This window comes from Coenobita brevimanus, chromosome 66, assembly GCF_032717465.1.
Source record: "Coenobita brevimanus isolate Jiangsu-jjx chromosome 66, ASM3271746v2, whole genome shotgun sequence".
In the NCBI taxonomy this organism is placed as follows: domain Eukaryota; kingdom Metazoa; phylum Arthropoda; class Malacostraca; order Decapoda; family Coenobitidae; genus Coenobita; species Coenobita brevimanus.
In genome coordinates, this window is record NC_137019.1 from 41,223,650 (window position 1) to 41,235,744 (window position 12,095).

Below are 12,095 nucleotides of genomic sequence, written 5' to 3' on the forward strand. Positions count from 1 at the left end.
GACAGTATTGTGATACCAACTCTAACGTACGGAAGTGAAGCTTGGACATTGTTGGAAGGACACAAGTCAAGAGTGAGAGCGGTGGAAATGAGTTATTTAAGAGGAGCCTGTGGAGTCACGTGGAGAGACAGGCTGACGAATGAGGATATAAAGGAGCGTTGTGGTGTTGATGTAGATGTGATAGGAAGCGTTGTGAGGAACACACTGAGGTGGTTTGGCCATGTGGAGAGGATGGAGGGTGAAAGACTGACGAAGAGAGTGTATGTGAGTGAGGTGGAGGGTGGAAGAGGAAGGGGGAGACCGAGGATGAGATGGAGGGATGGGGTGGAGAGGTATATGAGAGAGGGGGGTGTGAGTTGGGAGCAGGGTAGTGAAATGGCGGGGGACAGGGCGACTTGGAGGCGATTTGTTTGTGGCCACCCCAAACGGGATTGAGGCGTCTGGCAATAGATAGATAGATAGATACTATTACTATTATTGTCATGTGGAATTTACTTAGTTGTGCAGGCCATGGTGTTGACTCACGGCACCGGCACAAGATGAATGAGATGACTGCCCTGGACACGACTACCCCACTGGATATGACCAGATGAGAATTGGTTATGTCATCAGAAGAACAAGGCTGCCAACTTTGTAATTTGTACTTACTCACACTGGAAACTTACTCACACTTGAGCAGGCCTTGAAGGTGGGGGTTAAAATCTCAGGTAGACTGTCAGGCTGCCAGTGTAATTGTTCTTATGACCCCAGGCTCATATGGACATAAACCTGGTGACCGAAGTGGCCTTTCTCCTGTAGTCCACCACACACCTTTTTGTGGTATAGGGAGGGAGGGAACTGAGGCACCTTCGTATGGGGACTGCAAGCCACCCGGTTATATTAATGGCATTGCAGGAAGGTGCTCCTCTCTGGCCCCAACTAGACAGTTTAAGCCATATCTTCAGTGTTTATGATGCTCCCAGAGGAAAATGTATCTATTACATATATATATATATATATATATATATATATATATATATATATATAAAAGCATGTGGGCTACTTTACCTACATGCCTCATCATCATCATCATCATCTGGACCTTCTTTCCCATCCGAGGGCAGGGTGAGGAGTAGCAACCAGACAGCCCAAATTTGCCCAGTCCAATGGGCCACACTTCCATTCACTCATCATTCAAGCCCCCAGAATCCTGGCTCTATCAGATACGCCAAAAACATTCACCACGATCAGTAGCTTCACATAAATGTATGCGATGTATATTGTAAGAAAAAAAATTGTTTTTATTAAGTCAGTAATGTCAGTGTAGTGTATATATTTACAGGATGTAGAGAAGGGGTTAGGTATGAGTGGTGTATCATCAGGACAACTGAGCATCCACCACTGGGGTTGGCAAGTGACACACCTCCCTGCCCACCACCAGCTCTGCCCATCACTCCACACATGCACTTCTGCTGCACCGGCACAGAGCTCCTCAACGCCCACACTATGTACAAAAGTGTGGCATTCATCAGTCATTGGTTGGCTTCCTCAGAATTTTTATATTTGTAGGCAGTTGTTTTTTCTACTGTGGCAGCGAATGAATGAATCAATGAGTGAGTGAATGAATGATTTAGTGAGGGAGGCAGATAATCACAGTGACTGAGTGGGTGAGGAGGTAATTCCAGTGAGTAAGTGAGCTAGTTTAGTGAAGTGAAAGACAGCTCTTTTCATGAGTGATGGGCAAGCAAGTACTGTATCTGCTAGGAGATATATTAGGCATGATTTGTGAGGTAGGGCTAGACCGACTTGTTTTGTTCTATTCTCACAGCCTTCCAACAATTTTATTAAGTTTAGTGGTGGCGTCTTGAACTGCAGGAGTTAGTTATTGCTTTATTTTTTGCCTACAACTGCTGCCTGTAAACAATTTTTATTCAGCTTGATAAATACTGTACTTCACAAACTGCACGTGATACATTAATATATAGCTGTAATTTTTTGCTTATTCTTCTTGCCGTCACATCTTTTTCTACAGCTTAATCGATACTTTTCAGCCTACAGAAGTTAGATATACGCTTTATTAACAGATTGAAGTGCTTGAAAGGGTACAGCAGGGAAGAAAGGTTGCTCGTTCCTTGAAAGTAGTGTTAAGAAAAAGGGAAGTGAGCATGGAAGTGAAAAAGTTACTACATGACAGTATTGTGATACCAACTCTAACATATGGAAGTGAAGCTTGGACGTTGTTGGGGGGACAGAGGTCAAGAGTGAGAGCAGTAGAAATGAGTTATTTGAGAGGAGCCTGTGGAGTCACATGGAGAGACAGACTGACAAATGAGTAAGTGAAGGAGCATTGTGGTGTGCATGTGGATGTGATAGGAAGTGTTAGGGGAAATACACTGAGATGGTTTGGCCATGTGGAGAGGATGGAGATCGAGAGACCAATGAGGAAAGTGTATGTTTGTGGGTTGGAGGGGGAAAGAGGGAGGGGGTGGCCGAGGATGAGATGGAGTGGAGAGGTGTATGAGAGAGGGGTGTGTGAGCTGGGGGGAGAGCAGTGAGATGGTGGGAGACAGAGCGACATGGAGGAGACTTGTTTGTGGCCACCTCTTATGGGATTGAGGCATCTGGCAATAGATGGATAGATAGACTTCACCTGCCGTTAGTTTGGTAGTGGAAGGAATTAGATATCAAGTTTGTCAGTGTACAGTCAGTATCAAGAGCCCTGTTGTCAGCCCCAGCCTGTTTCTCGATGGATCTTGAAAATATGTCTATCTATCTATTGCCAGATGCCTTAATCCCATAAGGGGTGGCCACAAACAAATCAACTCTGTGTCGCCCTGTCCCCCTTGAGAATAAGCTTGGGTAATGAAAATAAGCTTTGGTGATGAAAATAAGTTTGAGTGGTGAAAACAAGCTTGAGTGGTGAAAACAAGCTTGAGTGGTGAAAACAAGCTTGAGTGGTGAAAACAAGCTTGAGTGGTGAAAATAAGCTTGGGTGATGAAAATAAGCTTGGGTGGTGAAAATAAGCTTGGGTGATGAAAATAAGCTTGGGTGATGAAAATAAGTTTGAGTGGTGAAAACAAGCTTGAGTGGTGAAAATAAGCTAGGGTAATGAAAAAAGGCTTGGGTGATGAAAAAAGGCTTGGGTGATGAAAATAAGCTTGGGTGATAAAAAAAAATAAGCTTGGGTAATGAATATAAGCTTGGGTGATGAAAATAAGCTTGGGTAATGAAACTAAGCTTGGGTGATGAAACACAGGCAACACTGATGACTATTTTGGCCACAGATTATTGTCATTGGTGTCGTTTGCCGTGGATTCACAAGATTCATTAAAAAAAAAAAAAAAAAAAAAAAAAAGCAGGAGAGGCAAGAGGACTTTTGACGCCAGCTGTACATGTAGTTTGAATCTCTTCTCGAGGACATGGATTGTATTGATTATTTTCACGATAATTCCATTCAGCGTTTGGTGTACTTTTCAAACTGTCGAGGCTGATTGTTGCTTTCGTTAACCTTGCACTATTTATGGCCCTTCCTAAATTGAAAAAAATATCTATTGGCAACTTGATTACAGTTCATCATGTTACAACGATGATTTCATGAGAGGGAGTACACTGCCATATTCCTGTATATCTACTTTTATTCTCACACTGAAGTGGTTTGGACATGTGGAGAGGATGGAGGGTGAAAGACTGACGAAGAGAGTGTATGTGAGTGAGGTGGAGGGGGGAAGAGGGAAGGGGAGGCCAAGGATGAGATGGAGGGATGGAGTGGAGAGGTATATGAGAGAGGGGGGTGTGAGCTAGGAGCAGGGCAGTGAAATGGCGGGGGACAGGGCGACATAGAGGTGATTTGTTTGTGGCCATCCCTTGCAGGATTAAGGCATCTGGCAATAGATAAATAGATAGATTCTCACTGACTCAAGAGGATTTTATTTAATGATGAGAGACCCTTGGATTTTGGCACCCGTTTTAATGTGGTAGCGTCTGGATTGACTCAATCGGATACGTTTATGTGAAGCTACAGAATGTGGTGAGTGTTTTTGGCGTATACGATAGAGCCAGGATTCTAGGGGCTTGAATAATGAGTGAATGGAAGTGTGGCCCATTGGATTGGGCAGAGTTGGGCTGTCTGGACATTGCTACTCCCCACCCTGCCCTAGGGTGGGAAAGGAGGTCCGGATGATGGTGATGATGATGAGCACTTTTACCCTTACTTCATAATGCCATTCACTATTTCACCAGTACTGCACACTGCCCACCTGTAGCCAGTCTAATACATGTCAGTAGCCTTCTGTTACCCCACCATTTTAGTGACTAATGACAAAAATCTGTAAGCACTTGTAGTGCTGCTTGCCACATAGGCTCAAAATATTCGCGTGGATGGAAATGCTGTTCTCAAGTTACCACTATTAAATTCTAGCAGGATCACAAGGCTAATATGACTCAATAATGAAACCTTAATATGAGTGATATAAACACCTGGAGTAGCTGGAAAAATTAGTGACTTCTCTTAATCAGTTGTCTCACTTGTCACCTTTGTTATATGAAGAAAGCAGACTGATTTTTTTTTATATGAAGTCTGTAAAGAGTCTTATATAATACTGGGTACACATGTCTTAAGTTATAACCAATATAACTGAACCTCATGTAATTTGACAACTTTGTGAAATGCTACAAATTTGATCTGTACTGAGAAAGAAATTCATCCATTGTCCTAAGTAATAATAGTACATATTTTTGAGCAACTTACCAAACCCTCAGTGATGGATGGCACTGGGGTCCACACCACAGCTTGTTGTGGTGCAGAGTAGGACTGTGGTACACCATTTGAGTGCCAGCACTCTCTCTCTCTCTAATGGAGAGGAAGGGGGATCCTGCCTCATCCCTTTTCTTAGGTAGGAATTGGGGGAGAAATTTTGGGATGCTTTGTATGAATAGGCAGTTCTAGTGGTGTGTGTGACCTCTCCAGTTTATATTTACCCAGGCAGAATAAAGTTGTCTGTATATAGCAGGATTAAACAGTACTGAAAATCAGTGTAATTGCAGAGAAGGGGTTAAAGTGACTTGTTATCCCACAGGGCATTCGGCAAGTATCAGATCTGAGCCAGCCAGCAGGACAGTTAGTGTGGCAGACCAAACTGATCAGCTGAGCTGCCCACTTCCTCCACCCTGCCACCCCTCATCCCCTGGCCTGCCCATCATCCACTGTGGAGGGGCAGCAGCAACACACAAGGCCTGCCCATCATCCACTGTGTAGGGGCAGCAGCAACACACAAGGCCTGCCCATCATCCACTGTGGAGGGGCAGCAGCAACACACAAAGCCTGCCCATCATCCACTGTGGAGGGGCAGCAGCAACACACAAGGCCTGCCCATCATCCACTGTGTAGGGGCAGCAGCAACACACAAGGCCTGCCCATCATCCACTGTGGAGGGGCAGCAGCAACACACCAGGCCTGCCCATCATCCACTGTGGAGGGGCAGCAGCAACACACCAGGCCTGCCCATCATCCACTGTGGAGGGGCAGCAGCAACACACCAGGCCTGCCCATCATCCACTGTGGAGGGGCAGCAGCAACACACAAGGCCTGCCCATCATCCACTGTGGAGGGGCAGCAGCAACACACCAGGCCTGCCCATCATCCACTGTGGAGGGGCAGCAGCAACACACCAGGCCTGCCCATCATCCACTGTGGAGGGGCAGCAGCAACACACCAGGCCTGCCCATCATCCACTGTGGAGGGGCAGCAGCAACACACAAGGCCTGCCCATCATCCACTGTGGAGGGGCAGCAGCAACACACAAGGCCTGCCCATCATCCACTGTGGAGGGGCAGCAGCAACACACAAGGCCTGCCCATCATCTGCTGTGGAGGGGCAGCAGCAACACACAAGGCCTCTAGTGTCACCCAGAGAAGCAGTGTCTCTTGGTAAATGCCTCCAGTCACTCACCAATACCTGGATGATGCAAGGTTAGTCATATCTGCCTGGGTTTGCTGTCACCGTATGTAGTTACCTTTGTATGTGTCCAGCTGTGTATTTATCACAAGGTAATGAAACTCCACTGATATCTGGATGATGCATAGTTTGTCAGGTGGATTTATATCCATCCATCCATCCATCATCCAATCCTATGTTGCCCCATGAGGAGTGTAGGAGCCCGGGGCTAGGCAAATTGGTCCTGACATTAAGATGAGAGCAACCAGCCTTACTCATCCCTGAGTAGCATTATTTGAGCAATAAACCCCAACCATCCCTTGGATATAAACCTGCACCGGCTCAATCCGATTGGAGTGCCGTAATTACCCACTAAACCACCAGGCGCCAAAATTTGGTTATATGGTTACCACCCAGCGTAGTAAATGGTTTCCTATTACTGACAAAATGTTCTGGCATGTCATTTTTGGCATAGTTTTTATTATTAGTGGTTTATGGGGATGCTTACCATCCACTCACTCAATGTAGTGCTTTCTCGGGTGCCTGCCCATTCCTCTCTTCCTTCTTGTGCATCCTTCCTCTTCTGTCTTTCTTTCCTTCTTTCTTTCTTCTTCCTTCTGCCTGTGGGTGACTCTACACTGAGTGACAAGGCAAATGGTTTCCTGTACACCAGGAAATCATTTACTACACTGGGTGGTAACCATTTAACCAAATTATGGTGCCTGGTGGTTTAGTGGGCAATTAAGGCGCTCCAGTCAGATTGAGCCGGTGAAGGTTTATATCCAAGGGATGGTTGGGGTTTATTGCTCATGTAATGCCGCTCAGGGATGAGTGAGGCAGGTCACTCTCATCTTAAATGTCAGGACCAACTGCCTAGCCCCGGGCTCCTACGGTTCTCACGGGGCAGCACTGGATTAGATTTTTTTTTTTTTTTTTTTACCTGCAGCCAAGATTTCAAGAGACATAACTGGAAGTGTTAAATGTGGCTGTCAGACACTTCATCACTGGAAGTTCTTATAATGCTGAAGTAAATAATGACAATAGTGAGTGTGTATTTAAAGAATCTACTGAAGTGTAACCTTTTGTGCTTGGGACCCATTAAACCTTTCAGTATGATAATGTACAGTGTTCTACATTTTTAAAATTCATTCTTCTAACAATTTTATTGAATTGTGATGAACCACCTACAGCCAAGATGCAAGTATACTCTATTAAAAAATACAGTAAATTTAAACTGTCTGTGGATAATGTTTTGTGGTTTGAACCTAAACCTTTCAGTATGGTAATGGTGTATTTTTTATTTAAATATTTCTTCCAACAGTTTTATTGAACTGAGACAACCTTCTTTTAGCCAAGATGCTGCCAGTACAGTACTCTCTTCAAAGTAAATTACTGTTAATGTAAACTGTCTGTGGATAAAGAAAATGAATATGTTAAAGACATCATATTGAAAGAGTCAGGTATATTTTATTGGGTGTGTAATGTCTCCATGGCTGTTTAATATATATATGGATGGGGTTGTAAAGGAGGTTCAAGGTAGGGCAGTGGATGTGGGGGTGGCCCTAATGAATGAGGGTGAGATTTGGAAGCTTCCGGTGTTGCTGTTTGCTGATGATACAGTATTGTTGAGTGAAGATGAATGGGAGTTGCAAGGTTTGGTGAATGAATTTGGGACAGTGTGTAGGAGGAGGAAGCTGAAAGTTAATGTAAACAAAAGTAAAGTTATGGTGTTTGAGAGGAATGAAGTCACAGAGTGTGCAGTGAGGTTGGATGGTGAGGATATGGAGAATGTGAGTGCATTCAAGTACTTGGGTAGTGTGATGAGTAAGGATGGAACTTTGGGGGATGAAGTACGTGAAAGGGTACAGCAGGGAAGGAAGGTTGTTGGTACACTGAAAGCAGTGATGAGAAATAGGGAGGTGAGTATGGAAGTTAAGAAGTCACTGCATGATGGTATTGTGATCCCTACCCTGACGTATGGAAGCGAGGCGTGGACCTTGCAAGAAGGGAACAAGTCAAGAGTGAGAGCAGTGGAAATGAGTTACTTGAGAGGAGCATGTGGAGTGACGTGGAGGGACAGGTTGACGAATGAAGAAGTGAAGGAACGTTGTGGGGTAGATGTGGATGTGGTTGAAAAGATTAGGAGAAATACACTGAGGTGGTTTGGACATGTGGAGAGGATGGAGAATGAAAGACTGACTAAGAGGGTGTATGTAGGTGAGGTGGAGGGAGGGAGAGGGAGGGGTAGACCGAGGATGAGGTGGAGGGATGGAGTTCAGAGGTATATGAGGGAGGGGGGGGGTGAGTTGGGGGGAGGGGAGTCAAATGGTGGGTGACAGAGTGACTTGGAGGCGTTTTGTCTGCGGCCACCCTTTGCGGGATTAGGGCGTCGGGCTATAGATAGATAGATAAATAGATAGACCCACATAATGAACAATTTGTATCAACTGATCTTAAGATTGAAACTTCATTACTGGCAACTTAGCAGTAACAGTTGTCAGTACTCTTCCTCCCTGTGCCAGCCTCCTCCTCCTCCTCTCTCTCTCTTCCCTCAGTGTTAGTAATTTCCTTCTCCTTTCTTTCTCTTTCAGTGCCAGTCCCTTTCTTCCCCCTCCCCCCTCCACCACCCTCTATCTGTCAGAGAGTCTTATTCTCTACCCCCCTCTCTCTCTCATTTGCAGCCTTCTTGTCCTCCCCCTCCTTTCTCAGTGCACTTCCCTTATGCCTCACTCCTTTCCCAGTGTACTTCCCTTACACTTTGCCCCTTCCTCAGTGCACATCCCTTACTCTTCACTCCCTCCTTTATCAGTGCCCTCCCCTTACACCTCCTGCTCCCTCCCCCCCTCTCACTTGTAGCCTCCTACTCCTCCTCCTCCTTATTTCATAATGCCCATCTCTCTTTCTCTCTCTGCCAGCTCCTTATTCCTCCTCCTCCTTTCCTCTCCTCTCCATCTCTGTACCAGCCTCTTCCTCAGTTGTGTGTGTGCCAGTTCAGTCCTCCTCCTCCTTTCTTTCTATCACATTGCCATCCCCTTCTTCCTCAATTATTCTCCTCTCTCAATGCCAGCACCCCCCCCCCCTCCTTCCTTTTCTCATAGTGCCAGCCTCTTCCTCCACGTCCTCTTCATTCACGTCATCTTCTCTCTCAGTTCCAGCCTCCTCCTCCTCCTCCCTCACTGCCAACACTTTCCTTATTCAAGAAAGAGCAACTGGTCACTTGCCTCATAATCCAGCCTGGACTAAGCTGTGTAGACCCAGGCACTTGTGCTGCTGGTGGGGCACTGAAGGGTTGTGTAATGGTTGCAGGATTGATTTTTAACAGTTTTATTATTTCATTTTTAACCAGTTTTGTTCTGAAAGTTATCCTGCCAACCAGAGTTAATCATTTGATGCCATTCACAACAGAGGTGCAAAGACAAGTGATCAGCCACGTTAAGGGTGAGACAGACTGCCAGTTGACACCTAAGTGTGCCTTCATATTCACCCTGCTTGATGCCCAAGGTAATTAATATATTGAAGATTACAGGTATTTGTATTTTAAGTAAAATACATTTTATGTCCAGTTGATTAAAAATTATTCCTTCTGTATCATTTGTTTTGTTTGTGAAAGTTGTAACATTGGTGGTAATGGTGGTTGTACAATACTGTATTTATCATAAAATAATAATTATAATATAATAGTGGAAGGTGAGGGTGGTCATCCTCTCCCCCTTCCCCCCTTTTCTCTATCGTAACCCCTTCCCCCACCCAGTGTAGTGCCTCCCCCCTCCTGTCTGCTCTGCTTGATGTAGTCCCCTCCTTCCCCCTTTTTGATGTAGTCCCCATCTCCCCCTCTCCTTGATGTCCCCATCCTCCCCTGTCTCCTTGATGTATTCTCTCTGTCTCTCATGAAGTCCCTCTGAGTGACAGTTGAAATGGTGTGCTATACACCATGTCATTTGCTATGGTGGCTGGTGGTTTAGTGGGTTAAGGTGGTCCAGCTGGATGGACACTGTAAGGGTTACATCTGAGGGGTGGGCAAGTGAGGCTGGTAACCGTTGCCTCGTTGGCACTGAGTACCTCCAGCTGCCTGTGTAGAGAACAAAATGGCATTAGATGTTGTATTATTGTAACTCTTAGGGCCATATTCTCGTCAGCTATGGACACTGCCTGGCATCTTTTCCTGAGCTAATTATTTTTGGATAGAGCTGGTTACTATCAGTTTGTATGGTGTGTCACGTATGCTGAGTATGGAGGTGTTGTAATAATTTAAATGACACAAGAGGATAGTAAGGCGTAATAGCAGAATAATCACTTAAGAAAGATATTAGGGAGTTTCTTCAAATGAGGAGAATATGGGCCTTAGTCAACCCCCCTCCCCCTCCCCCAATCCTACCACTCCCCCAATAATTTTTTTTAGTTAAGGTTGAGATGATTACTATTATTGTTTTTTTCATCCTCACTACCCATTACTATTATTGTTTTTTCATCCTCACTACCCATTACTATTATTGTTTTTTCATCCTCACTACCCATTACTATTATTGTTTTTTCATCCTCACTACCCATTACTATTATTGTTTTTTCATCCTCACTACCCATTACTATTATTGTTTTTTCATCCTCACTACCCATTACTATTATTGTTTTTTCAGTTAGTTTTTTCATCCTCACTACCCATTAATATTATTGTATTTTCATCCTCACTACCCATTACTATTATTGTTTTTTCATCCTCACTACCCATTACTATTATTGTTTTTTCATCCTCACTACCCATTACTATTATTGTTTTGTCATCCTCACTACCCATTACTATTATTGTTTTGTCATCCTCACTACCCATTACTATTATTGTTTTTTCATCCTCACTACCCATTACTATTATTGTTTTTTCATCCTCACTACCCATTACTATTATTGTTTTTTCATCCTCACTACCCATTACTATTATTGTTTTTTCATCCTCACTACCCATTACTATTATTGTTTTTTCATCCTCACTACCCATTACTATTATTGTTTTTTCATCCTCACTACCCATTACTATTATTGTTTTTTCATCCTCACTACCCATTACTATTATTGTTTTTTCATCCTCACTACCCTAACACCACTAAAAGATCAGGTGGGATCAGAACCAGAAAGCATCTTTGCAGGATTTTGTTATTTTGTTGTATCCAGATGTTGTAGAGGGATGCCTTCATGCAGTGGCACTGATATAACCATGTAGCCAGTATAGAGGGATGCCTTCATGCAGTGGCACTGATATAACCATGTAGCCAGTATAGAGGGATGCCTTCATGCAGTGGCACTGATATAACCATGTAGCCAGTATAGAGGGATGCCTTCATGCAGTGGCACTGATATAACCATGTAGCCAGTATAGAGGGATGCCTTCATGCAGTGGCACTGATATAACCATGTACCCAGTCTTGTTATCCCCTGAAAGGAGGAGGATTGACTGCAAGATAAGAGCTTGTAGTTCACTGGTTCACCTTCAGAGGAGCCTGGGACTACAGCAGCAGGAAAAACATCATATTGATAAAGATGATGAAGATCATGGCAATATTTCTTATGCTGATGATCATTTATTTATGATCAGCACAATAAGAAATATTACCATCATGCTGATCTTTATAATATGATGTTTTTCCTGCTGTACTAAAACACTAGGGCCCATATTGCCATCAGTTGACTTGCTAATATCTCTTCCTAAGTAGATATTCTGTTCATTACTCTAGTAACACAATTTCTCTCTTCCTACCAGGCTGCAGCAATCCACTCTCCCTGTTGTCCAAGCTCCCCAACTCACTGCTTCCAACATCCATCACATCATCATAGCTAAAGTTTTATTTATTGACAATAGGTAGAAGGTGGTCATGCAAATACTGTAGGTGTGTTTTGTACATATAAATGGTTGTATACGGTATTAATTGAACTGGACTAAAGTGATTATGTACAGAACATTTTTACATTGCAGGCTGTGTGTGTGGGGGGACTATCATTGCCCCTCCCCCCCTTTTTAATCCCAGGTTAGAGCTGTAATACATATATGAAGACAGACTTGTGCTTAATGCTCAGTATGTTTCTCAGACACAGACATGAGTAGAGTTGGATCAGTGGATCTTTTTCTAAATGCCCCATTATGTCAGTTTCTATTACCCTTTGCATCAGGAGGACAATTTTCTAAAGCTATTACTA

General features: G+C 44.0%; 1 long non-coding RNA gene across 1 annotated transcript; it reads left to right on the forward strand.

The window, feature by feature from the left end:
* The first annotated feature begins 5,851 nt into the window (after positions 1-5,851).
* LOC145405245 (uncharacterized) lies at positions 5,852-11,716 on the forward strand. Its single transcript, XR_013898324.1, has 3 exons — positions 5,852-5,947; positions 9,318-9,413; positions 11,662-11,716. It is a non-coding gene; the product is annotated as an uncharacterized LOC145405245 (long non-coding RNA).
* Positions 11,717-12,095: the final 379 nt, after the last annotated feature.